Below are 25,747 nucleotides of genomic sequence, written 5' to 3' on the forward strand. Positions count from 1 at the left end.
GTTAAAGAAAGGAGAAAGAAAAGCACAAGTATAGTCCTTCATGTTGACAATTAATCGACAGAGGGAAAATTTTATATCATGATACAGTGTTGGCATTAGAAGGACAGAAGATATTTACCAAGTCAGCTAAGTTGTCTTCTATTATAATAAGAAGTTAATATATAAAAATCAAGAAAATATATTATTAATAGAAATGGAGACAGCCACTTAAAGAAACAGTTCAAAGAGACTATTGCTTAGACTATAGCTCACAGTGCTTCAGTTGAATGCAACTAGTAATTGGAAGTAGTGAGTCTACGAACTAATGCTTTTCATTGTAAGCCCGTCGAAATACTTGATTCATTTTTAGTGTGTGCATATTTTATTTTGATAAAAATAAAGCAATGTTGTTAGATATAAGGATGGAGCAGGAGAGATTGTGGAAGAAAAAAGAAGTGAAATAATAAAAGGAAGAAAGATTCTGGAGTATCTGGTTTCATATTCCTTTTTGTTCTGATTTTCATGGTTGATATTCATTTAAAAATCTGAACATTTTTATTTGTGATATGCAGGGTTAAGCAGCCTAATGATCATGAGGAAAACATCATCCAAGCAAATATAGAAGTAAGCATTGTCTGCTCTTATAAGAAGGAGAGAAAATTCATGGAATGATTAAACAGCTAAAAAGCACACAGAACATCATTATATTTTGTACATTAGTAGGCCAACAACAAAACAGTAATATTGATTCTTTCCTAACAGAAACCAAAGATCAATCTCTTGCCCTAGAATAAATAGATTTATTTCCAACCGAAGGTAAGAATTAATTCTTGCATACAACATTTTCTTGACGGGTAAACCATCCTTTATTTTCCTCAAGTCTCATGATCAATGGCTGTAAATTTACTAAACAGAGAGGCAGAAGAAGTTTACTAAAAGCAGTTTTGAAGAGGAAGAGAGATAACAAGTCTGTGAACACTGCTCCTCTGACTCCCATACATCACACTAGAGAAGGAAACGTTGTGGTGACAACAGTCAACTAGAAGATCAACATTAAGGCCCAGTGATTCATCATCATCGTCAATCCATTGGAAAAGTCTGTTCTGGAACTTTCTGGCTGTATTTGTTCTGATTCATCTAAATTCCAAGGTGGTAGGTATTCACTGTAATCATCTTCAAAATTGATTTCATTATTGAAAGCTTTAGCAGTATCATGAATATTTAATGACACTAGAGAAAAAAATAGGCTTTAAAATATATCTCAAAATTGCCAGTGAAAATGCTTAGATGGCAAACAACAGTTTCCAAGGTGAAAAGTTTTATTGAGTAAATGCAGAGACAGCTGTTTTCTGAAAATCACATTTTTGCCAGTCCCAAGTGAGACATGTTCTTACACATCACAACATTAATAGTCACATTGTGTTACTTGATTTAGTGCAACATAATGCAGTGTGACTAATGCAGCCCGGTGGTACAGATTCATGTAAGAGAAAAATCCATCACCTAGGAAATGTGGAACAAAGATTCACTTTTCTGAAAACAAAGGTTAAATAAATCAAAGTTTTCTGAAGAAGGAAAAGTCATGCAAAAGAGAGTTTTATTCCAAAACACATTTCAATCACCTTTGCAGTGATTCCCTGGATACATTAGAGAAGGGAATAGGCATCAAACATGAAATCCTTTAAGCTGTTTGAACTAAGCTGTACTTAGTGCTTCTACAATATTTTCCTCTGTAGTACCAATCTTCTAAAGCAATAGCTCCTTCATCAGTCTTACTATGCATTGCCTGGATGACTGCTACACAGGCGCAGTTGACACAGTAGTGTCCTTTCTCCATCAGCATCTCTAAAAATATACTTCGGCTATTGAGGAGATAACCGAAAACCACCTTTAAAGTCCACCTTTTATGGACTACTAAAGAAATAGAAATATGGAGGGAAAAAGGGTCACTACAAGCCTATGGTTGGTTTTTTGTTATGTTTATTTATCTGTATTCTTTCCTTGTCAAGAATATATATGAATCCTTTTCTATCTAATAATATGCATTGGACAGGTAACAAGATACAAAAATTGGACCTCTCAGTAAATATTTTGAAACAGGAAGAATTTTTATTTTACTTCTCAGGAAGTTGTATTCAGAAATGTAAGAGGAAAAAGTCCTACGTGGGTATTTGGACTTTACTATCAGCACCAAAGTCGTTATATTCTAACAAAATGAGGTCATTTTAATATTGTCACTTCAGGTATTGCTCAATGAATGCCTTCTTTATTTCCTTTATCTCAACCCTGCAATATTGCTAATTAACTCAGAGAATATTTTAAGTCCAAATGCAAGTAATTGTTAGAAGCTTTTAAAAATTTTTCCTAGACTATATGCCCTTAAGCTTATTTTTCACAATTATTGAGCATTTACTTTTTTGCTCATTACTTTGTATACATTATGCTATTTGATGCAGCAAGACTGCAACATGCGTATTATTATTTCCATTTTCCATATGAAGAGGTATGGAAGAGTTGGTATTTTAGTACAAATTTGTGTGGCTTCAAAAGTACACTTTTGCATCACCTACAGTAGAGTGATTCCAACATTAGAAATATTCAATAAATAGTCATAGACTTTAAAAGTTGAAAGGGACTAAAGTCTTCATCTACTTCAATGTCCAAACAAGCTACTAAACATCTATATAACATTTCGACAACTGGTGATCCAGGCACAGTGGAGGATTTCATTGTTAGAATCTTATTTATTCAAGGTTATCTGTACTACTGGTGGGCAATTCTAACCAACAGAAAGTTCTTCAAACTAAACTGAATTAAGCCTCCCCAAACAATGTCTAATGACATTTGCATGTTAAGTTCAATGCACTCACTGAGTGTAAACTAATTTTTTTATTTTTATTTTTATTTAGTTATTTATTTATTTATTTTTGAGAGGGAGTCTCACTCTGTCACCCAGGCTAGAGTGCAGTGGCACGATCTCGGCTCACTGCAACCTCCACCTCCCGGATTCAAGTGATTCTACTGTCTCAGTCTCCTATGTAGCTGGAATTACAGGTGTACACCACCACGACTGGCTAATTTTTTGTATTTTTAATAGAGATAGGGTTTTGCCATGCTGGCCAGGCTTATCTCGATCTCCTGACCTCAAGTGATCCGCTTGCCTTGGCCTTCCAAAGTGCTGGGATTACAGGCAGGAACCACCACGCCCAGGCAGATAGTAAATTAATTTAAACAAGCACTGCCTGTGCTAGATTGTTACACTGACAGCTTCTAATGAACCACAGCTCCCAGTATTCACGTTCTTGTAGTCTCCTCTCACACAAAATCTCAGCTTGGTCATGTTACTCGATTTAGCCAAAAGATTAGTGGCAAGCATGGTGCAATTGGAGGGTTAGCACACTGAAGCTTATTCTCTTGGAAGCCAGGGTCCATAGTGTAAAGAACCTGAGCTCGTCACTGAATGAAGAGAGGTCATGTAGCAAGACACCCTGGAGGATAAGAGGGAGTCTTGGACACTGTAGCCTTAGCCAAACTCCAGCTGATTGCAGCCTTATGAGTGATCACAGCTGTATCATGAGAAATAATTTGTTTTCATTTGTCACTGCTAAGTTTGGAGATGGTTTGTTACATAGCAAGAGACAATTGGTAGACTGCCTTTAAAGGCCCTCACATCTATTAAAGGAGAGATATCTGCAAGTAACTAAAACACACATACACAAAAGAACAAACACATATACATTATGACAATCAAATTAGCTTTGCCTCCATCAAGGCATCCGTCCCAACTTCCATCATGAGAAGATTTTCGGATCTTTTGACCCTCTTAGATGGTGTACCCAGAGTGTGTTATTGAATCAGTTTCATATGTAAGTGGTTCATTTAATAAAATGATCTTGTTAAAGAGAATGTTGATGATGATAATAATATGAATCACTTATTGAATGCTTATTCTTGTTAGGTACCAGGCACTATGCAGATTTATTTAAATTCCTTTAACAGCTTCCTATACATGTACTATTATTTTGCCTAGATTTTAGTTCCAAAAACTGGGGCACAGAGTTATTTTGTGAGTTTGCACAAGATTATAGATCTATGATTGGCAACCACAAATTCAAAACCTAGGTATATCTGGCACTGAAATTTGTATCTTTCTCTACTATATTCTCCACAGATTCACCTCAGGTAGTACTTTGAGGATACACAGTGAAGTAACCTCAAAACATACACGTAAGTAAAATGAATTGTCCTCTGTGAGTTAAACTATGAAATCAATACATAACATATAATATAAAAAGTAAGCAAAGACATATTAAGGAGACAAGATGAATTTCAGGCTTGAGCAAAATATGGTTGATAATTAATGTCATTAAATACACCTAAGGACAGAGTGGAAGCAATTTAAAGAACAGACAAATTTAGAAACTGAAAAAGAGGTGTCAAAGCAAAGTAGTGGCAGAGCTAATTTAGAAACTATTCCGGGGGAAAGTATCCCAACAACTGTATGTTCAATTGATGTTGTAGGTATTTTTCCATGGGGAGATTGATTCATAAGGTGAAACGGAATGATTCAAGCATTGATTTGATCCATTCAGCTGATTTTCTTTGTTCTTCAGACACCCTTCTGATTATAATTTGACTTTTCATGACCCATGGTAGGTCTGTAATTTGGTGTCCCAGTTTCTGTACTTCAGTCTAATTAAATCTAAAACACTAAGATAACCTTGGCTGACTCCATCAAGGTGATACTGCGCTGTGGTCTCTGGGTATTTGGCCAGACCTGCCATAGAAATTTGACCTCTTTAAATGTCAAATTTGTCTTTCAATTAAAAGGTATTAGTCTAGTCAGTGCTTGTCTCATTTATATCCACATTTAAGGAAATCTCTAGCCACTCCGCCTATTGAATGAGCAGGAAATTACATACCCCTAGCCTTATTCCTTGCTGAATGAAATGAGGTTGCACAAATCACCTACTTATAATATAGTATAATATAGAGAGGAAGTGTCTGGGCTCCAACAGCTACCTCTGGGATTCAAATATGAGCTCTGCACAAAGTAGCTGTGAATTTCTTTTTTCTTTTTTTTTCACTTTATTGCCAGTTGGAGATACTGTGCTGTTTTGTTCTGGTTTTACATATTGAAGGTTTGTGGCAAACCTGCAATAAGCAAGTCCATTGGCACGGTTTTCCCAGAAGTATATGCTCACTTCATGTCTCTGAGTTACACGTTGGTAATCCTCATATTTAAAATGTTTGTATCACTATTATATTTGTTATGGTGATCTGTGATCAGTGGTCTTTTTTCATTTATGATGTACTGTTTTCTCTTTTTCTAACTTTTATTTGAGGTTCAGGCATACATGTGCAGGCTTGTTATATAAATTGCCTGTCGCAGGGTTTTGGTGTACAGATCATTTCATCATTCAGATAACAGGCATAGTATCAGATAAGCACTTTTTCAGTCTTCAACCCCCTTCCACCCTCCAACTTTAAGTAGGTCCTGGTGTCTGTTGTTCCCTTTTTTGTGTTTATACATTCTCATTGTTTAGCTCCTATTTATAAATGAGGACATGAAGTATTTGGTTTTCTGATCCTGTTAGTTTGCTTAGGATAATTGCCTCCAGCTCCATCCATGTTGCAGAAAGGGACATGATTTCATTCTTTTTTTAGGGCTGTGTAATATACCATGATGTATATGTGCCAAAATGTTTTTATCCAGCCTACCAGTAATTGGCATTTAATATAGTCTTTGCTGTTGTGAAGGGTGCTGAATGAACATGCATATTCATGTGTCTTTATGGTAGAACGATTTATATTCCTTTGGGTGTATACCCAATAATGGGATTGCTGGGTAGAGTATTAATTGTTTTAAGTTCTTTGAGAAATCACCAAAGTAATCTTGTGTGATCAGTGACTGAACTAATGACTGAGCTAATTTACATTCCCTCAATGACTGAACTAAATTACATTCTCACCAGCAGTATATAAGCACTCCCTTTATGGCTGCAGCCTCGCCAGCATCTGTTGTTTTTGACTTTTTAAATAATAGCCATTCTGACTGGTGTGAGATGGTATCTCACTGGGATTTTGATTTCCATTTCTTTAATAATTAGTGATGTAGAGCATTTGGCCATGTATATGTCTTCTTTTGAAAACTGTCTGTTCTTGTCCTTTGCCCACGTTTTCATGGAATTGTTTTTCACTTATTAATTTGTTTAAGTTCCTTATAGTTCCTGGATATTAGACCTTTGTTGGATGCATTCATTTACAAATATTTATTCCCATACTATAGGGTGTCTGTTTACTCTGTTAATGGTTTCTTTTACAGTGCAGAATTTGTCAGTCCCATTTATCAATTTTTTGTTTTGTTGCTATTGCTTTTGGATTCTTCATCATGAAATCTTTGCCAGGGCCTATGCCCAGAATGGTATTTCTTAGGTTATCTTAAAGGGTTTTTATAGTTTAAGATTCTACACTTAAGTCTTATATTCATCTTGAATTGATTTTTGTATATGGTGTAAGGAAGAGGTCCAGTTTCAATCTTCCACACATTGCTAGCCAGTTATCCTAGCACCACATATTGAATAGGGAATTTTTTCCCCATTGCTTGTTTTTGTTGACTTTGTCAAGGATCAGATGTTGGTAGGTGTGTGGCTTTATTTCTGGACTCTTTATTCTTTTCTGTTTTTCTATATGTCTGTCTGTGTACCAGTACCATGCTGTTTTGGTTACTGTAGCCTTGTAATACAATTTGAAGTCAGGAACGTGATAACTCCAGCTTTGTTCTTTTTGCTTAGGATTGCCTTGGCTATTTGGGCTGTTTTTGGCTCCATATGATTTTTAAATAGTTTTTTCCTAATTTTGTGAAGAATGTCATTGGCAGTGTGATAGGAATAGCATTAGATCTACAAATTGCTTTGGACAGTACGACCATTTTAACAATATTGTTTCTTCCAATTCATGAGCATAAAATGATTTTTTCATTCATGTCATCTCTGATTTCTGTGAGCAGTGTTTTGTAATTTGTTATAGAGAACTTTCACCTCTCTGGTTAGCTGTATTCCTAGGTATTTCATCTTTCCGTGACTTATTTTAAATGGGATTGCATTACTGATTTGACTCTCAGCTTGGAACTCATTGGTGTATAGGAATGCTACTGATTTTTGTACATTGGCTTTGTATCCTGAAACTCTGCTGAAGTTGTAAGTCATCAGATTCTCCAAGGTTGAAATGAAATTAAAAAATGTTAAAGGCAGCTAGAAAGAAGAGGCAGATCATCTACAAAGGTAACGCCATCGGGCTAACAGTGAACCTTTCAGCAGAAACACTAAAAAGGGTGTCTATATTCAGCATTCTTAAAGAAAAGAAATTTCAGCAAAAATAATTCATATTCAGTTGTGAACTTTTTATTTATTTAATTTATTTATTTATTTATTTATTTATTTATTTTGAGACAGAGTCTCGCTCTGTTACCCAAGCTTAAGTGCAGTGGGATGTGATCTCTGCTCACTCCTGACCTCAAGTGATGCGCCCACCTCGGCCTTCCAAAGTGTGGGATTACAGGTGTGAGCCACCGCTGCCAGCCCCAGTTGTGAATTTCTACAACTCACTAAACCATGCCCTAAACTAAACTAGTTTTCATGTCTACAAAACAGAGGTAATAACATAATGCCTAGCACAAAGAACTGTAAACCTTAAATGAGTCAATACACATAAAACGTTTAGAATAGCGCATGGCAGGTAGTAAGCACTCAATGTTAGTAATGATTATGGTGATGATGATGATGACATTGATAATGATAGTGTCTGGTTCATCTTGGCTCAAAAAGATGAACTGAGCTGTAAAAAAAACATATGTCTTTTATCATTTACGAAAGAGACATAGAAAAGATCCACCAGTTTCTGATCTGAACTAGATCATGTCAAGCTTACTGTTTCATGAGTAGAATGAGAAAGCAGGCAAAGGTGGTCAAGGAGAGGAAAATAAATCACAAAAATAGAGACAAGCAAAAATGAAAGAAACTTTGAAACTCCTGAAGCATGAAGAAAGTATCCTTCTTTCCAGATTTTCAGTTTTTGGTTAGTTCTAGTGCTTCTGAGGTAAAACTTAATTTGTTTCTTGTTATTAGATGATTATGAAATTGCCAGTTGTGTCCTTACTATACACAATGCCCTTCTCCCCACAGCCATTTAATTGACTTTCTCATTCTTGCATCTGCAAAATGTACCTTTTGAAATGTGTATCATAGAATTTTTTTGAGCTACTCCAGTCTTTTCCATCTTGTTCTGCTTCTCTTGGCATTCATCATTTGAATCTGCCAAATCAATAATGTGAACAGTGTTATAACTGGAAATAAGAAACGATCTGAAATTCACAGGAAATTAGACTGAAGTGAATATAGGAAATACAATCACCTCCCAGACACAGAATGGATTTCTATGGGCTCAGTAATATATGCCCCAACCCCCACCAGGACCTAAACCAGAAGCATTTAATTACTTAGGGTTATCATTTCATTAACAAAAATTCTTGACATTCACATCTAACAGCTGATCCTCAGCTTTCTGCTTATTTCTCTCTTTTTGTCAGTTCCTGTCTGTTCTCCGCCTCTCAGTCTTTCTCCTTTGTTTTTGTTTTTCCTTAGCTTCCGTCAAAGCTACCACTTCTAAAGCACTGAATTTTAAGCTCCCTCCTCAAATCTCTAAGGAGTCTGTGCACGCTTTCTAAAAAAAAAAAAAAAAAAAAAAAAAAAAAACTGTATATCATACAGCTTAGATTCTAATGGTTAAAATTGTATTAATGGGAGCAGATTGATGGTATATTGCCACTTTAATTAAAGAGGGTTATGGAATGGCATTTTAAATAGCAACATCATTTTCTAAATTGACATAGCTCCATTATAAGGAAAAATCCTCAAATTGAACCTCAAGTCAAACAGTTTCTCTTCCAGTAAGACAGGATATTTTAGTAAATTTTTAATCTGCTAACAAAATATTCACTACAAAATAAAAGGATTTTCCCTATTTTATTATTTTTGCCTGAATCTTAGTACTAGAGAGGCTCTAAAATTATTTCCAGATACTTCAAAAAATAAATTTTAAGTGCTACACGACTAGAAGGAAGCAGAAATACATTTCTGGACAAATCTAGTGGAATAGCTACAAACCACATTTCTAAAAATAGTTGTTTCTATTTCTTTTGACAGATACATGGTACCTTTCCTATGATCTCTCTTGCATCTTAGAAAGGAGCCTCGGGTCATTGAGTCTTAGCACTAGAGAGAATTGTTTGAGTGTCAAACAATTTGGTCTGGCAAAGTCAGACCCACAATGCTGGCCTTGAGTTAACAATCTGAAGCATTTTTCACCCATATCTTGCATTGTTTGCAAATCAGCTCCCATATCTTATATCACTCATATAAAGTTCTTGACTCAAAAATCTTAGGATGTGGAAGTTTCATTACGATTTCGGCAAGGACATTATGCTATTTTTAAGATAATGAAAAAAATCCTCTCCTTTGTCATTTTTAAGGTCAGTGTCCTAGAACAAATCAAGGAACATATTTTTTACAGAAAACTTTTGAATTTTGGGTTTACTGAAAAAAAATTTGTTTTGCTTTGTTTTCAAATTATAAAACAATTTAAATATGTATACAATAGTAGAGAATAACATAGCACACATATGTTTACTAAATATCCAGTTTTATTAAATTTTAAGATTTCAGTATCTGTACTTCAGCTTATTTTTAAGATATAAAATACAGAGGTGAACCCTCTGTGTATTACTCTGATCCATTTCTCTCTTTCTCTGAAGTAGCTACTATCATAGTTCTCTCATTTATTATTTTCATGAATATTTTATTTGTTTACTGAATGTTCATGTATCTATAGGAAATATATAGTGCTTATATGGTAATAAAAAGAATAATCTAAATAGAAGCATGTTGAAACTTTCTTGCAACTCGGTTTATCTTGTTGGTAAGTGTAGCTCTATTTCATTTGTATGAATGGCTATCATTTCCCATTTTACAAACATGTTGCTGTTTATTTCTTCTACTATTGATAAACATTCTGATTGTTCTCAATTTTTCCTACAAATGACTCTACAATGAATGCTTTTATCACACCTCCTTCTGAACTTGAGTGAATTTCTCTGTGGTATGTACTTAGTAAAATAATGTTTAGGTTATTTGGGGTGTTTTCTCTTCAAAATGACCATACCAATTTTAGACTCTATGTATACTTAGAGTTCATCAGAATGTACAGAAATTCTCATTTGTCTACATCTTCAACTACACATGCTATTCCCAGATTTGTAATTAATTGTGCAACTAATATATATATGTGTGTGTGTGTGTGTGTGTATATATATATAAAATAGTTTATTGATTTTAATTTTGATTTCTCTGATTATAATAGAGGGAAAATTGCTGCATTAGTTTCTCTAACTATTATAATAAGTTACCATGAAGTTAGTGTCTTAAAACAATAATACAACTTTGTTTCCTCACACTTATAGAGGTCAAAAGTCTAAAATGGGTTAGCTAGGCTGTATTCCTTCTGGAAACCAGGACAACTTTGCCTTTTCAGCTTCTAGAGTTTGCCTGCATACCTTGGCTCACAACCCCTTCTTCACATTCCTCCAAACTCTAGCTTTCATCATCACAAACCCAACTACTTTCTTATCCTCTGCATCCCTCTTATATGGGGGCCTAGTGATTACATTGTACCCACTCAGATGATCCCAGATCATCTTCCCATTTCATTACTTACTTTTATAGAGTCCCTTCTACCATGTAAGATAATAGTTATAGGTTCCAGGAATTAGATGCAAACAGCTTTGGAGGGGGCCTTTATTTAGCCTACCAGAAATAGGTATTAACAATTTGGAAATTCCTCTAAAAAACTTCGTATTTATATCAATATACCTATTATTCTCCTAAGTTGTCTTTTGCTAGGTGATTTGTGACGATTTTGTTTTTTAGGGAAAATTTTATGAATAGTGTCAATTATAGACACTAAAAATGTCTTCTAGTCTGTGGTATGTGTTCTTACTTTTGATTTTGTGCAATTTTAAATTTCTTACTGTTTTGAATTTTTAATCTTTGTGGGTACATAGTAGGTGCATATGTTTATGGGGTAGATGAGACATTTTGGTATAAACATGCAATGCATAATAATCACAACCCGGAAAATTGGGTATTCATCCCCTCAAACATTTTTCCTTGTGTTAAAAACAATCTCATTGTACTTGTTTAGCTATTTCAAAATGTAGAATTAAATTATTATTAAATATAGTCACATCTTTGTGCTATCAAATACTAGGTCTTATTCTTTCTAACTATTTTATTTTTATACTTATTAACCACCCACACCTCCCCTACCTCCCCTGTACTCCCCTTCCCTGCCTCTGCTAGTCATCCCCCTACTCTCACTCTTCATGAATTCAGTTGTTTTCTAGACTCATAGAGATACCACCTTGATGGTCCTGGATAAGATCCAGAAGAATTCTTTGGATTACCAGAGAGTGACACTTGTTATTTTGTCTTACTTTCTCCCAAACGGAGTCTGTCTCTCTGTGTGCTGAGCCGCCTGGAACTGGAGATGTGGTGATGCAAGCACCCCTGAGGCTGCCACGACTGGGACTGTGCTAGGTCAGACCTGAAGCCAGCACAACACTAAACCTTGTCCAAGCCCCTTCCCTTCAGGGCGGCAAAGCTCCCCCAGATGCTGGGAGTATCCAGAGATGCTGTCTGGGAGCCAGAGACTGGAGTAAAAATCATGAACAATTTACCCGATGTTCTATTCTAGTGTGGCTAACCTGGCACTCAAACCACAATACAAAGTCCTTTCTGCTCTTCCCTCCACTTTCCATAGGCAGAGGAGCAGAAAAGCCTCTTCCTGCGGCCCCCACCACCTCCAGTCCACAGTGAATTCTGCCAGACCACCATGGATGTTCACTTAAAGCCCATGGACTCTTCCATCAGCTTGTGGTGAATGCTGCCAAACCTGGGACTAACCCTTCAGGGCACTGCGCTGCTCTTTGGCCCAGGGAAGGTCTGGAAATCCTATCCAAGAGACTAGTCCTGGACTCAGGGACCCCAAAAGCCTGTTAATTTCTCTGCCTTACTGTGGTCAAGCTGGTACCAAATGTGCACGAAAAAGTCCCCTTTACTTTTCCTTCCACTTTTCTCCAACAGAAAGAGTCCTTCACCATACCCAGCACAATTGGGATTGTGCTGGGTCACCCTATATCCAGCAGATGTTAGAGCCCAAGGCCCACAGTGTACTTCCTGGGAATTACTGCTGGTTTTTCAGGACCAACGAGCTCTTCAGGTAGCAGGTGATGACTCCTGTTAGAACTGGTTCCTTCCCTTCAAGGCAGTGGGCCAGCATGTGTATAGAAATGTAGTCTGGAAGCTAGGGCCTCACCACTCTGCCTGGTGCCCTATCCAACTGTGGCTCTGCTGATATCCAAGATGTAACACAAAGTCCTCTTTACTCTTTGCTCTCCTCTTTTTAAGCAGTGGGAAGGAGTCACTTTCATTTCTGTGCGCTGTACTGCCTTGGGTTGTGGGAGGGATGGCACAAGCACTCCCCTAGCTGCCCCCAGCTGGTAACTCCCTAGGTCACATGCCACCCTAGTCAACTGGCTCTGAGCCGAGCCTAACACTAGGAGTTGCCTAGGAATTGCATGTTTGTGTCCTACACTGCCTTTCAAGTTTACTTTGGACCCCAGAGTTCTTTAGCCCATAGTGGCAAGGCTTGCCAAGAAATCAAGTTCCGAATGCTGGAACTAAAAATTCCTCTCTGACTAGAGCTCGTCTTAATGCTCCCTCCATGTGTGGGTGCTGAATGAGCCCAGCCTGGCATTATTCTCCTCTGTGACAGGGAAGCACTGAGTTCAATATAAAGACCCCCAGAGGCTGGGCTCTGCCTCCGCAAAATGCACAGATTCTCTTTCTGTGCTGCACAGTTGCTGCAAGGGTATGGGGGAGGGGTGACATCAGTAATTCAAAACTGTCTCTCCTGTCCTTCGCAATGCCTCTTTTAAGGATACAAAGTTAAAGCAAGATGTTGTGGTTGCTCACTTGATTTTTGACTCTAGTGATAGTGTCTTTCTGTGTGCAGATAGTTAAAATGTGATGTTCCAGTTGGTAGACAAATAGTGTAGGCTTCCATTCTGCCGTCTTGCTTTGCCCTCCCCCACAGTTTTAAATTTTATTCACTACCCCCTAGTTATTAATTTTATAGCCATCTTCTCCTTAACGGTATGTTCCTTTCTTATTTTTAAAAATTAGTCACACCCCTTTAAAGGTTTTAAAGTTCTATTTTCACATTTGTATTCATCCGTTCTCATGCTGCTAATAAAGACATACCCAAGACTGGGTAATTTATGAAGAAAAAGAGGTTTAATGGACTCAGTTCCACTTGGCTGGGGAGGCCTCACAGTCATGGCAGAAGGTGAAGGAGGAGCAAAGCTTTACATGGTGACAGGCAAGAGAGCGTGTGCAGGGGAACTCTCCTTTATAAAACCATCAGATCTCGTGAGACTTACTATCACGAGAACAATATGGGAAAGACCCACCCCTATGATTCAATTACCTCCCTCAGGGTCCTTCCCATGACACATGAGAATTTTAGGAGTTACAATTCAAGCTGAGATTTGGGTGGGGACACAGCCAAACCATATCAACATTTAAGTCTTTACTGTTCCTACAATTATTTTTTCTGTATAATATGAACCAGAGTAATTTTTCTTCCATTTGAATAAATTGTTCCAGCATTATTTATGGAATAATCCAGTCGTACACAGATAACAATGCTGCTTGATTTACATATATTCATAATATTCCATACTGTTCCCAATGGTGAATTTGTCTTTTCCTGCATTGAGAATACATTATCTTAATCATTGCAGCTTTAAGCTAATTCTTGTATTAGCTTAAAGGCCTCTAGTAGAGCAACTCCTTCCACCTCATTATTCAAAATTGCGTTGACTCTTCTTGGTTCTTTCTTCACTCTTTCATATAAAGTTAGATGTCAGCTTCCTTAAAAATTCCTGTTGGATTTTCTTTCTTTCTTTCTTTCTTTTTTTTTTTTTTTTTTTGAGACAGAGTCTTGCTCTGTCACCAGACTGAAGTGCAGTGGCGTGATCTTAGCTCACTGCAACTCCACCTCCCAGGTTCAAGCAATTCCCCTGCCTCAGCCTCCCAAGTAGCTGGGATTACAGGTACACACCACCACACCCAGCTAATTTTTTTGTGTTTTAGTAGAGACGGGGTTTCACCATGTTGGCCAAGATGGTCTCGATCTCCTGACCTCATCATCCACCAGCCTCGGCTTCCCAAAGTGCTGGGATTACAGATGTGAGTCACAGCGCCCAGCCTCTGTTGGAATTTTAATTGGGATTGAATTGAATTTGTAGATAATTTTGAGGAAGTACAACATCACTCTGTTATTGTAATTTAATTCATGAACACTCTTTCTACATATACATACACACACTGGTCCTTTTTTTATATATATTTTTTCAATGTTTTATAATTTTTCTCCAGAATGGTTTTGCCGGGACGGAGTCTCACACCGCTTTGTCGCCCGGCCTGGAGTGCAATGGCGTGATCTCCGCTCACCGCAGGCTTCACCTCCTGGGTTGACACAGTTCTCCTGCCTCAGCCTCCCGAGTAGCTGGGACTATAGGCACCTGCCACCATGCCCGACTAACTTTTTGTATTTTCAGTAGAGATGGGGTTTCACCGTGTTAGCCAGGATAGTCTCGATCTCCTGACCTCATGATCCACCCACCTCAGTCTCCCAAAGTGCTGGGATTACAGGCTGCCCCTCTTTAATTAAAAATAAGATGTAACATTGGTTTTGTTCCATTGATACTGGAATTTTTATTTTGTTTGCTTTTTTTAAATTATTATTGGTGCCTAAAAAACCCTTTAATTTGTCCATAGATGTTCTTTTAAGTTCTACATAGATAAGCATGTCTTCAAATAGGCATATTGTTATTGTTTTCTTTCCAATTCTTACCTCTCATATCTTTTCTTGACTCTAGTAAGGACTTCATAGTTTTTAACTGTAAGCACAATCTCATCATCTTCCTGACTCTAAGGAAATCTCTAAAATTTAATGATTGATTGTGATTTTTTTTATTGTTATTGTTTGCCAAGTTCCATTTTTCTTATTTATTTATTTTTTGTTCTGCTTTGTTTTTTATTTTTCTAGTTCCCTTTTTCTTTTCTTTTTTTTTTTTTTTTCTCTTTCAGAAAACTGACTTTAAGATTTATTTTTCTAACTTTTTTCAACAGGGAAAACAACACACTCCTCGGGGAAAGGTGAGGGGTTGAAAAGTCAGGCCCTGGGTAAAAATTCTTATGCCAGCACCTGGAGTCGATAGGCCTGCCTAGGAGAGAACACAGGCACTGCCACACCACCACAGGGAACAGCTGCTGTCTGGGGTCAGCAGACCAGTTCACAGCCACGCAAGGTTGCTATAGATCCAAGTCATAAAAATCTTCCAACTCCTCGTGAAACAAGTCCCACTCATCTTCAGAGTCTTAGTTCATCATCCCCACTTGGAGCTAAAAGCATAAGTAACAATTCGCCCAGCTCAAAGGTGGCAACCTCTTCTTCATCGTTGTCAAAGGGGCTGCTGTTCTCTCTTTCGTCAATGAGTTCCCAGAAGTGGTTCCTTCATTGGGCCGGGTATCTGCTTGATGTTCCCACTTTCTGTCTCTGTGGTTCCTCTCTATGGCCATCAGGGTACACATGCTTGTAAAAACAGTTCCCTGCAAATGGGCAGCTCCCCTGTCCTTCATCAAAATACCTGCACGCCTTGTTGCTCATTGCCTCTTTGTATTTCACAATAAGTTGCTGCTTCTCTTCTTCCTCCTCCACCCAGTACTCACTTGGAATGACAAAGTTAGATGTGATCCGGCATTCTGGGCAGGACTTTATGATCTTGCTCTCAAATTGCTTAGCACTCCTCCACTTGCGAATGCACCTGAGACAGTAGGTGTGGCTGCAGTTGGAGAGGATCCCGAAGCGGTGCTCTCAGGGGTTGACTTTCTCATAAATCACCTCCATGCAGATCCCACACACGATTTCCTTGCTGCGCTACACGGAAAATGAGAGCTCCATGGCCTTCTCATGGGCCTCAGTGCACGATTTTATATGCTGTAGTCTCTGGGCAGCATCCATCGGATGCAAGACCTTTATCTCAAAAATCAACACAAAATGGTTTAAAAACTTAAACATAAGATGTGAAAATGTAAGATTCAAAAACTACTAGAAGAAAGTATGCAGCCCGGATCTTCCGGGGCAAGCCTGGATCCTAAATTCACTAGAACCTGAGGCCTTGAGGGCTGGCCTGGTACCAGGGTTCACTGGGGCAGGTCTGGTGCTGGAGTCCACAGCAAAGTTAGGTGCTCACTTTAATCTTCTTTTCCCACACAAAGGGTATCTGTCTCTGTCTGTCTCCATTCTATACTGCCTGGGCTTAGGGGAGAGGTGACATAGGTAATGTGATGCTATCTTTCCTAATCTCTTCAATGCATCTTATTTCTGTTCTCCATCCAGGTGCTGTAATAGCTCACCTGGATTTCTTAGTTCATGTGAAAGTATTTTTGTGCATAGATAGTTACTCAGATTGTTGTGTTTCTGTGAGGGGGTGAGTGCTGGAAGTCCCATCCACCATCTTGCTGATGTCTCCTATAAAGTGATTTTTTTAAAAAAGTTCTCAAACAAACCAGCATTTTCTCTAAAATCATTCTGACTGATTATATTAAACACAATTTAAGGTGAATGTCCAGCGCATGAGCCACAGACACATAGAACTGCTCTCACATCTGTGGAGCTGGGACCATACAGTCAAGTGATGCTGATTTATCTCCAATTATCTTAGCCTCAGCTGTGTGTACTTATGGAGGACATTTGAGGCAAATGAGGTTCTTACCTCCAAAGTGAATTTGAGTCCTAAACACTGCTTATCTCCTACTGTCAACTCTAACTGAAAACATGTAAACTTGACACCTATGAAGAGGTCACATTTTTCCTTTATACAGAAAAGCAAAGGAAATTGGCCTATAGACACACAGAGAATCAAACATAGGAGATCATACAGCCTCTGAAAGAAAGCCCCAGAAGAAAATACTTGCCTTACTTATTGTAGGACTTCCAGTTCCTTGTCCCAGTCCCTCATCAGGTCAACAAACCATCTTGCTTTTCAGGTTGTGACAGAACTCTTTAAGATATTTATGTGTTTTATCTAATGCAATTTAAGTAGATTTCTGCTGCTGTCAATCTGAGGAGCCCATTTAGCCTACGTAATTTTTTCATAATAAAGTTCATTGATATTATTGATTTCTTAACAGCACTAGAATGCCTTGAGTTTGTGCTATATTTAGACAATTCCATGCAAATTTCCCAAAATGCTATATGAAGACACATCACTGAAGAAATATCTTTACTCTCAGGGATGTTACAGTCTAATAAGTGATTAAGAAAATATGAAGAAAAACACAAAATATTTTAAGAAGTATGTTATGTAAACTTTTCTCTGTAAGCATCAGCATTCCTAGTGCTCATGTTTTCCTTAAAAAAAAATTTATTTGCCCAAGTTAAAGATTCTAGCCAACTTAATACATTATTTGTGAGAGTTTTTTGATGGAGAAGAAAATAAGATAAATTTTTGTTAATTCAAAATAGTATCTCCTTTACTCTGAATGTCATACTTCTGTCAAAGGCTGTTTATTCATATGTACCCTCTTAATTAGCAAAAAGAATAATACCATGAGTAAACTACTTGGCAGATGAAGACTTTGAGATCCAGTAAGTTTAGGTGGGTGACATGGATTATATACCCTTCCAGTCAAGCAGTTAGGCTTACTTCTGTGTCTTCTATATCTGAGTGTAGTTGTCTCAAACACTTTAGGCAGAGTTTGTAAGTGGTTTCATCTAAAAAATTTTCTTGCTCTTTGCCGTTTAAGAACCATATTCTCCCAAATAGGACAATTATTGAAAGAGAAAAACAAGGCATTAGAAGGGCAGCAGGTATCCACATTAGTTTTCATGTTATGGTCTGATACCCACACTGTTCATTGCCTGTTGCATCAAAGTCTGTCTGAAATACTTATTTGTTTCAACTGAGTTTGCTACAAATTAACCAAAACATAAGTAGAAAGTTAAAATTAAGCTTTTGGAAAGGGATAAGTTGTAAAATTATCTTTTGATAACTACCAAATAGAAAGAATAAAGTTAAGATTATATTCATTACTTTCAGAATATTAAGTGAACAGAAACAGAAACAAATCATTTTCCCTGGACTTGAGTCACACTCTTAGAAAAGCATTGTAATATCTTTTTTTTTTTTTTTTTTTAATTCTCGGGGTGAGTTTAATGGTTCAGTGTATTTCTTCCGAGTTTCTTGAGGATAACTCCTATAAACTAAAAATCTAAAACAATACAATTGTAATAAAAGTCTTTGGTGTCAGAATCCTTAGGTAATTTGGACTCATCAATAAAAGAAATATATTTATAAATAAAAGAAATACATTTATATTTCTTATTACCATCCAAAGGTCTATTCCCAATAAGTGTATTATAATTTCAATTAAGAACCCATTCTTTATCTAGATTTATACTCTGTAAAGTATTATGAAAATTTGTAATAATGCCATATGCTTTGGCTTGATTTTTAAGTTTTGATTTTGCCAAGGTATAATTTTTTCAGAAATAATGTAAGGTCAAAACATTTCTGTTGAAGATAGAGATACTTTTTTAATGGAGCAATATATTTAAAACATAAAACACTCATTTTTATCAGTAAAACATTGTCCAAGTAACCAATTAAACAAAAATGAAAAAAATGAATAAGGAAAACTACAATTGGCCTTTAACATGATCTAGTCTGCAAAATTAGTAATTATGGAGACTTGTCTAGTCAGGCATTTCTGTAACTTCTGTTCCCAGAAGTTCAGTACCTCAGAGTTATCACTAATGACCACTTTTACTCATAAAATTCTCATAACTATTTCTTCTACTAGATCTACTTTTTTTCTAATAATCCGTTTCCTTGTCATCTTCAGGCATTTGGTTTATATTTTGTAGCATGGCAATCAATTAAGCCCAAATATATTTTTACTGTTATCCTTTTCATTGGAAACATTTCTTTTCTGTGCATTCTCTATCTTTAACAAGCAGTTGATGGTAAATTCCAACTAATGATAAATGCTGAGTCAAATCAGATTATAAATGTGACAAGAACAATCTAATTGTTAGTTCTCACTTTCTTCTTCTACTACTGCCTGCGCCTGAAACCTTTATATAATAAGGTATGGTCAAATTTATTGTATAGCCTCACTGACTGATACATCATGAGTTCCTATGTCTCAGAATCTCAGGACAAAGGCTTCTTAATTATTATTCCCTGTCTCCCTGTGGTGATATTACCAAATATGTTGTTCTTGGACATCATTTTTGGGACTATAGTGTAGCAGCATTTTAGTTACAGCTGAATAGTTTACAGAAAACCCAAAAAGATATCCTTTGTATGTATATTACCTGTGTTGTCATTGACACCTTCAAAGATTTGGCTGCTTTGGTAAACTATGTATAATTCTGGATAATTTCAAACTGTCAATATATTTTCACTGTAGCCAAATGTGTTCTGTTATTGGCTCTGCATGATTAAATAACATCTGCAAAAGTCCTTATGTCTCTTTGACATTCCATAGGCCTTTTAAAAAATTATCATTCACTACTATGCAGCCACAGAAAGGAACGAAATCATGTCCTTTGCAGGGACACGGATGGAGCTGGAAGCCATCATCCTCCGCAAACTAATACAAGAACAGAGAACCAAACACCACATGTTCTCACTTATAAGTGGGAGCTGAACAATGAGAACACATGGACACAGGGAGGGGAACATCACACACTGGGGCCTGTCATGGGGTTGGGGGAGGGAGTGCATTGGGATAAATAGCATGTGAGACTTAATACCTAGGTGATGTATTGATAGATGCAGCAAACAACAATGGCTCAAGTTTACCTAGGTAACAAACCTGCACATCCTGCACAAATATCTTGGAACTTAAAATTTAAAAACAGTTAAAAAATTATCATTTGCGTCCTATATTCCTATCCTTTCTGTTTCGTTAATTACTGTAATCCCTTAAAACTTTCATTTTTGAATACATGTTTCAATCTCTTTATAGAATTGTCAGAAATCATTTTAACTTCTGAACATCTCTAAAACAGGAGACCAAGTATATAAAAGAAGCCTTAAAATATTTTCAGGAAGTCCTTGGGATATTTTTTCTTCTCTATATTTAAATAATAAAGTGAATCACAACACAGAATATGTAATATCTATTACATAATGTTTCCTCTTTTAAAAAGTATGTATATTTTACTAAAACCTCATGATTTATGACTGCAATAGTATATCAAAATTCACCTAGCAAGGAAGTGTCTAGAAATTTTATAGAAGAGCTGCCAAAGCTTAAGCTTAATTTTCAGTTTTCAATTTTAAGCTATTTTTTGAAAAGTGTAAGTAGGAAAACATGTAAGATTTTAAAAGCCATAGAATTCCTAAAATGATTAAATAGCATTAGGCCAGCCATTGGCAGTAGCCAAAGGCAAAGAAAATTTATGATAATAAATTCAAAAAGCAAACAGTAAAGTCAAAACATTTTATGAATCAGTATCTATAGTCTGTACTAAGGAAGTATCAAAGATTTAGGCTGGCAAAGAAATACAGAGAGCAAATAGATTTCCTAGAAATCTGGAAGCCTAAGACTTGGACAAGAAGAGGCAGGTCATCCTGAAGGGGATCTTGAAAACCAGAAAAGTCTCCAGCAAAAAGAGAAAGAAACAAAGCAAAGAGCCAGAAGAATAAAAATGAACAGACGCTGAAAGAGCAGGTTTTGCATGAGGCATCTTTTCTCTGCTTATTAGGATCTTCAGAAGAAAAGAGCAAATGGCTTTCAGGCAAAGCTTGAGAAGCCAAAGGTTATTAATTCTCTGCTTTATAAGCTATACTCTCATCCTTTTCTTCAAAGGCCTAACATCTTTGTCACTTGTAAATCTAAAGACTTACACTACAGATTCTGCAAAGGTGTCCAAACCAACTCATTAAGGATGAAATTATTTTGTGTGAGTAGAACTTCACTGTATACTATGAAAGTAATGTAAAGGCAAGTGAAAAAAGTGTATACCTAGTTGCTTTTCTTTTTTTCTCATACTCGGGTGAGGAAACGTTTTTCAAATCCACAACAAACTGTGAGTTAGCAGCTAATACTTGATTTACAGTATGGTGGGAGAGGTCCATTTTGTAGACATTACTATCTACTATAGGGAATATAGGATTGTTTTTCTGCTTAGAAATGTCAGTTTCTCAGCTTCTTAAGGCTGCTTTGAATTCCCTTAGCTTCTGCAGTGATACTGGTGTTGTTTATTCTTCTTTAACAGGGAGGGGAAAGGGCAAGGACACACGGTGGTCCCCAAGAGTCCTTATAATTGTGTCTGCAAATAAAGAGCCAGTTTGCTCAGTTTCCTTATCTGGGCACCCTCCCACCAGGTCAGGTAGGAGTTAAACCAACTCCAAGCATTGTCTGTCCATATTGCGTTTGCCAAAGTCAAGCGGTCAGGGAGTCAAGATCTCATGAGAATTGCTTACTCAGACCACTGATATTGACAGTAAATAACATATTCGCTCTTTCACAAAGGGGGGATTTTTTATATTTCTTATTACCATCTGAAGTTCTATTTCTAATCTTATACTTGCAAAGGATGTTTATAGTGTCAATTAGTCAGAGAAGCTGTGAAGCTAAACATTTACCTTTAGTAATACATGACCTTCTCAAACTGGATTCCATGAGAAAATTAGCTCAGTCGGAGATTATTTGATTGGCTGTTTTCTCAGTTTTCCAGCTTCACATACCACCATACCACAAGCATAGGAGAAAAGAGAATTCATGACATATAATAAGTGCATTGGGGCAATAGGGTTTAATTCTCCCACAGAATCCCTTTGGAGAAGGGCAGCACAAAGCCTCAAGGCTCACATGATTTTCAAGAACTGTGAAAGACAGGAGATTTTGTCCTACTTGCAAGCTAACAAATTCATTTGCCACAGTCATTTAGATGCTGACATAAGAGATGAGACTCCTGAATCAGAAGCATAGGACTTTACTACTCACAGCACAGCAGGCAGCATTGGTTTCATGTTTGCATTGTGATCCTTCACCCTCTAAGTTTCACGGGGATAATGAGGAGTAGTCCAAATGGGTGTACACATTCTCTAGGTCCATGTAACTGCTAAAGAACCCTAAAGTTCAAAAACCCTAATTTTTGAAATGGTCTGCTAGCATATCTGCCCAATCTTTTACCTAGAAAAAAATATTGTCTTTACTATCTTGGCTAGGGAAAAATTCAGCCTTCTGCTCCAGAGGGAGACACGATCTCTGTCTTCTGAAACTATTTGCTATATCAATCTCCTTGCAAAAAAAATAAAAATAAAAATAAAAAAGTTCAGAGCAAAAGTCTTCAAGGCATCTTCACAAGACATGCAGAAACTCAAGCAACCCATGGAGAATTGTTGCCCAACAATGATCAGCCTCACAAAATCAAAGATGTTTCAGTCCCATGGGTACATTTCCCCCATTCTCTGATAAAAGAAAAGCGATACAAAGAGGAGTAACTGTAAGTGAATATCAGTCATGGCAAATAGTCGCTGTGCAGAAATTGTCTGTTACTTGAAATAACTGAGAAACAAATTAATCTTGGTAAATCACGTAGCAGAAAAGTTCAGGTTGGATATAGATAGTGTGCACTCTAAACTATGTGTATTTTTTAACCTCTTACCAAGAACAGCCACCATACTGTATGAATAAATGAAACATTAGAGATAGCCTTCATAAGCCTACAGTGTTTAATTTCTTGATTTGGGGGCCTATAACACAGGATTGCAGCTGTGCTAGTCATCAAGAGTCTGAGAACTGTACACAGTTTTGGCAGCCTCTGCAGGCCAGCAGTGAAAGAAATCAAGTCAAATTTCGTGTTACTAAAGGACCCCTGGCACAAAACTTGTCAGTTACACTGGGAGTCGGGGGAGAAATTTATTACAATTTCAGTTTCTGCTGTAAAATTTTCTTTGTGGTATTTCCCTTTTTGGTTAATGAGTGAGATGTCTGAGAGATTTCTGAAGCCTGGGACATATGTCCCATAATATAGTGGAAGACACAGGAGTTGACCCTCATTGCTAAAAGATTAAACAAATAAAATTAACACAAAAACTAACATATGAAAATAGTCCTTGTATTGAACCCCTCAGAAAATGTTTTAAAGATGCGAATTAAATGAATCAAAACTGATTAATGAAATTCTCTCATTATAACTTTGTTAACATATCCATTTAAATGGCAAAAATCAAACCTCAAATATGTATATATTTGAGAAATATATTTGTTTCTAACAGCCTGAACTACCTCACATATTCTCTTTGGAAAATGACAACATAGAGTCATTAAAAGCATCCTTAGTTAAAAATTAATGTACCTCCTTCAAGCTCCTGATATTGGCTGTAATTAAATACCACATAGAAAAGCAGCAGTTACTGCCCTTGTGAATCTATTAGTTTGAATCATTTTTTCATTCAGTGTGAAATTTCATTGTCAAAATCAAGTTAAAATAACTCAAAGGGAGTATTAAGTTGATTCAGCCAACTCTTTTAAAATAAATATGATTCTAATTCTCTAATATTTAGGATTATCTTTATCATTTTAAAATTACTTCCCTCTTAGTTACTGTTTTGTTATCAGAAACATATATAGGTAGATAAAATCCAAAGATAAGCTGTTTTATGTTTACATAAATGTACTATTGATAAATTTGTCAAATCTATAATCAGATCATTAAAATAATATCAGGAAACAATTAAGAACTAGAAAACAAATGAAAATGGTATACAGGCAAGTCATATATATCTGACCTAATCTATGCAATAAACCATACATAGCCATACATATGAGCACACACTCATTTTGATTTATACACACTTCTAACAAATTTAGGTATGTGGTTTTCAGGATTGCAAAAAGATCAAAAGATCAAAATAGTAATAGAGAAAATCATATTGCAATGCAGACAAGTGAAAATGAAATAAAATAGACCAACAAGCACATGAAAATGTTCTCAACATACTTAGCATCACAGAGAATTACCACAGGACCCAACAATCACAAACCTTGCTATATACTGAAGATAAATGAAAATAGTCCACACAAAACATTATACATGAATGTTCATAGCAGAATTCTTCATAATAATTGAAAAATGGGAAGAACCCAAATGTCCATCAAATGTTGAACAGGTAAATAAAATGGGTACATCAACACAATGGAATATTATTTGGCAATAAAAAGAAACAAAGTACTGATTCATAGTACCATGTGGAAAAACCTTGAAAGCATCATGCTATGTGAAAGAATGATGTCATAAAAGCCCACATAATGCTTGATTCCATGTGTATAAATGTCTACAAAGGCAAAGCTACAGAGACAGAAAGTGGATTATTGGTTGCTAAGGAAAGACTAGGGTAGTTGGGAGTAACCCAACTGACTGTTAAAAGGTTAGTACTAAAGATTTTCTTTTGGGGATGGATCAAGTTGTTTTAAAATTGATTGAGTGCTGGATATGGTGACTTGTGCCTGTAAACGCAGCTATTCAGAAGGCTGAGACCAGAGGATTGCTTGAATCTAGTTCAAGACTGGGCTAAGCAACAGCAGAGTGAGATCCCATCTCTACCAAAAAAAAAAAAAAAAAAAAAAAATTGATTGAGGTCGTAGTTGTGCATCTCTGTGACTATACTAAGAATTATTGAATTATACAGTTTTTAAGTGGATAAATTGTATGGTATGTGAATTTATCTCAACAAAGCTGTTGCAAAATAAACAAATAAAAATAGATTACTTTACAAACAACAACAAAGGACACCATTAAGCTCTCTCTGTCCTTTGTCTAATAGAGTTTCCAAAGGCAAAGCATTTCTTCTATAATTGTATATTTCTGTTAAAGAAAATAATAATTATTCTTTGCTGTAAAATATTTTTAGCATCCCTTATACAATTAATGTAATTTTTAAAAACAACACCTTAATCTGTGTAAGTGAATTGAAAAGAAAATATCTACAGATTTCAAATAAGATATTTATAAATATCTCCTAAATAAAACCATATGTACTCTACTTCCCTATAAAACCATATGTACTCTACTTCCCAAGAATGTATAATAGAATATATTATTAATTATACTGCCGCTCTAGCAGTAAAAAAGAAAGATGTTTGATGATTATATTGTGTACATTTTTGTATATTCTATTGTAACTATTTTATTTGCTTCTCTAGGCTTTTCACTGAAAAGAATGCTAAATGCCTCTGAAAGTAACAAAGAGACTGAACTAATCTAAAATTCTGTTTGAAACTCTCAAGTCACTTGGAACCAATATATGTTATCATTATCCCATTCCAGTCTATCCTCATTCCTGTCCATCCTCAATTACCGTAAGTAAATGATACAGTGTTAGGAAAACTAGCCCTAGCAATTTCTGTAACACAGCATGCTTAATGTGGTTCCCCATAAGCTCTATCCTTTAAACGTTTGTTAACTCAGCTTCCCTTAGTCTTTCTTTTAAGTGATTGAAATGGAGCAGTAGACACAGCTACTCAGTATTAAAATGCACAGTGAAGTATGATTCTTCTTTTAC

The 25,747-nt window shown here is 36.3% G+C and overlaps 1 long non-coding RNA gene and 1 pseudogene across 1 annotated transcript; one reads left to right on the forward strand and one right to left on the reverse strand.

Annotated features, from left to right (window-relative positions):
* Positions 1-1,098: 1,098 nt before the first annotated feature.
* On the forward strand, positions 1,099-25,559 carry LOC140712869 (uncharacterized). Its single transcript, XR_012094677.1, has 3 exons — positions 1,099-1,135; positions 11,866-12,128; positions 25,389-25,559. It is a non-coding gene; the product is annotated as an uncharacterized lncRNA (long non-coding RNA).
* LOC103238820 (E3 ubiquitin-protein ligase makorin-1 pseudogene) lies at positions 15,400-16,194 on the reverse strand (annotated as a pseudogene).
* Positions 25,560-25,747: the final 188 nt, after the last annotated feature.

The sequence above is a fragment of the Chlorocebus sabaeus genome, chromosome 11 (genome assembly GCF_047675955.1).
Source record: "Chlorocebus sabaeus isolate Y175 chromosome 11, mChlSab1.0.hap1, whole genome shotgun sequence".
In the NCBI taxonomy this organism is placed as follows: Eukaryota; Metazoa; Chordata; class Mammalia; order Primates; family Cercopithecidae; genus Chlorocebus; species Chlorocebus sabaeus.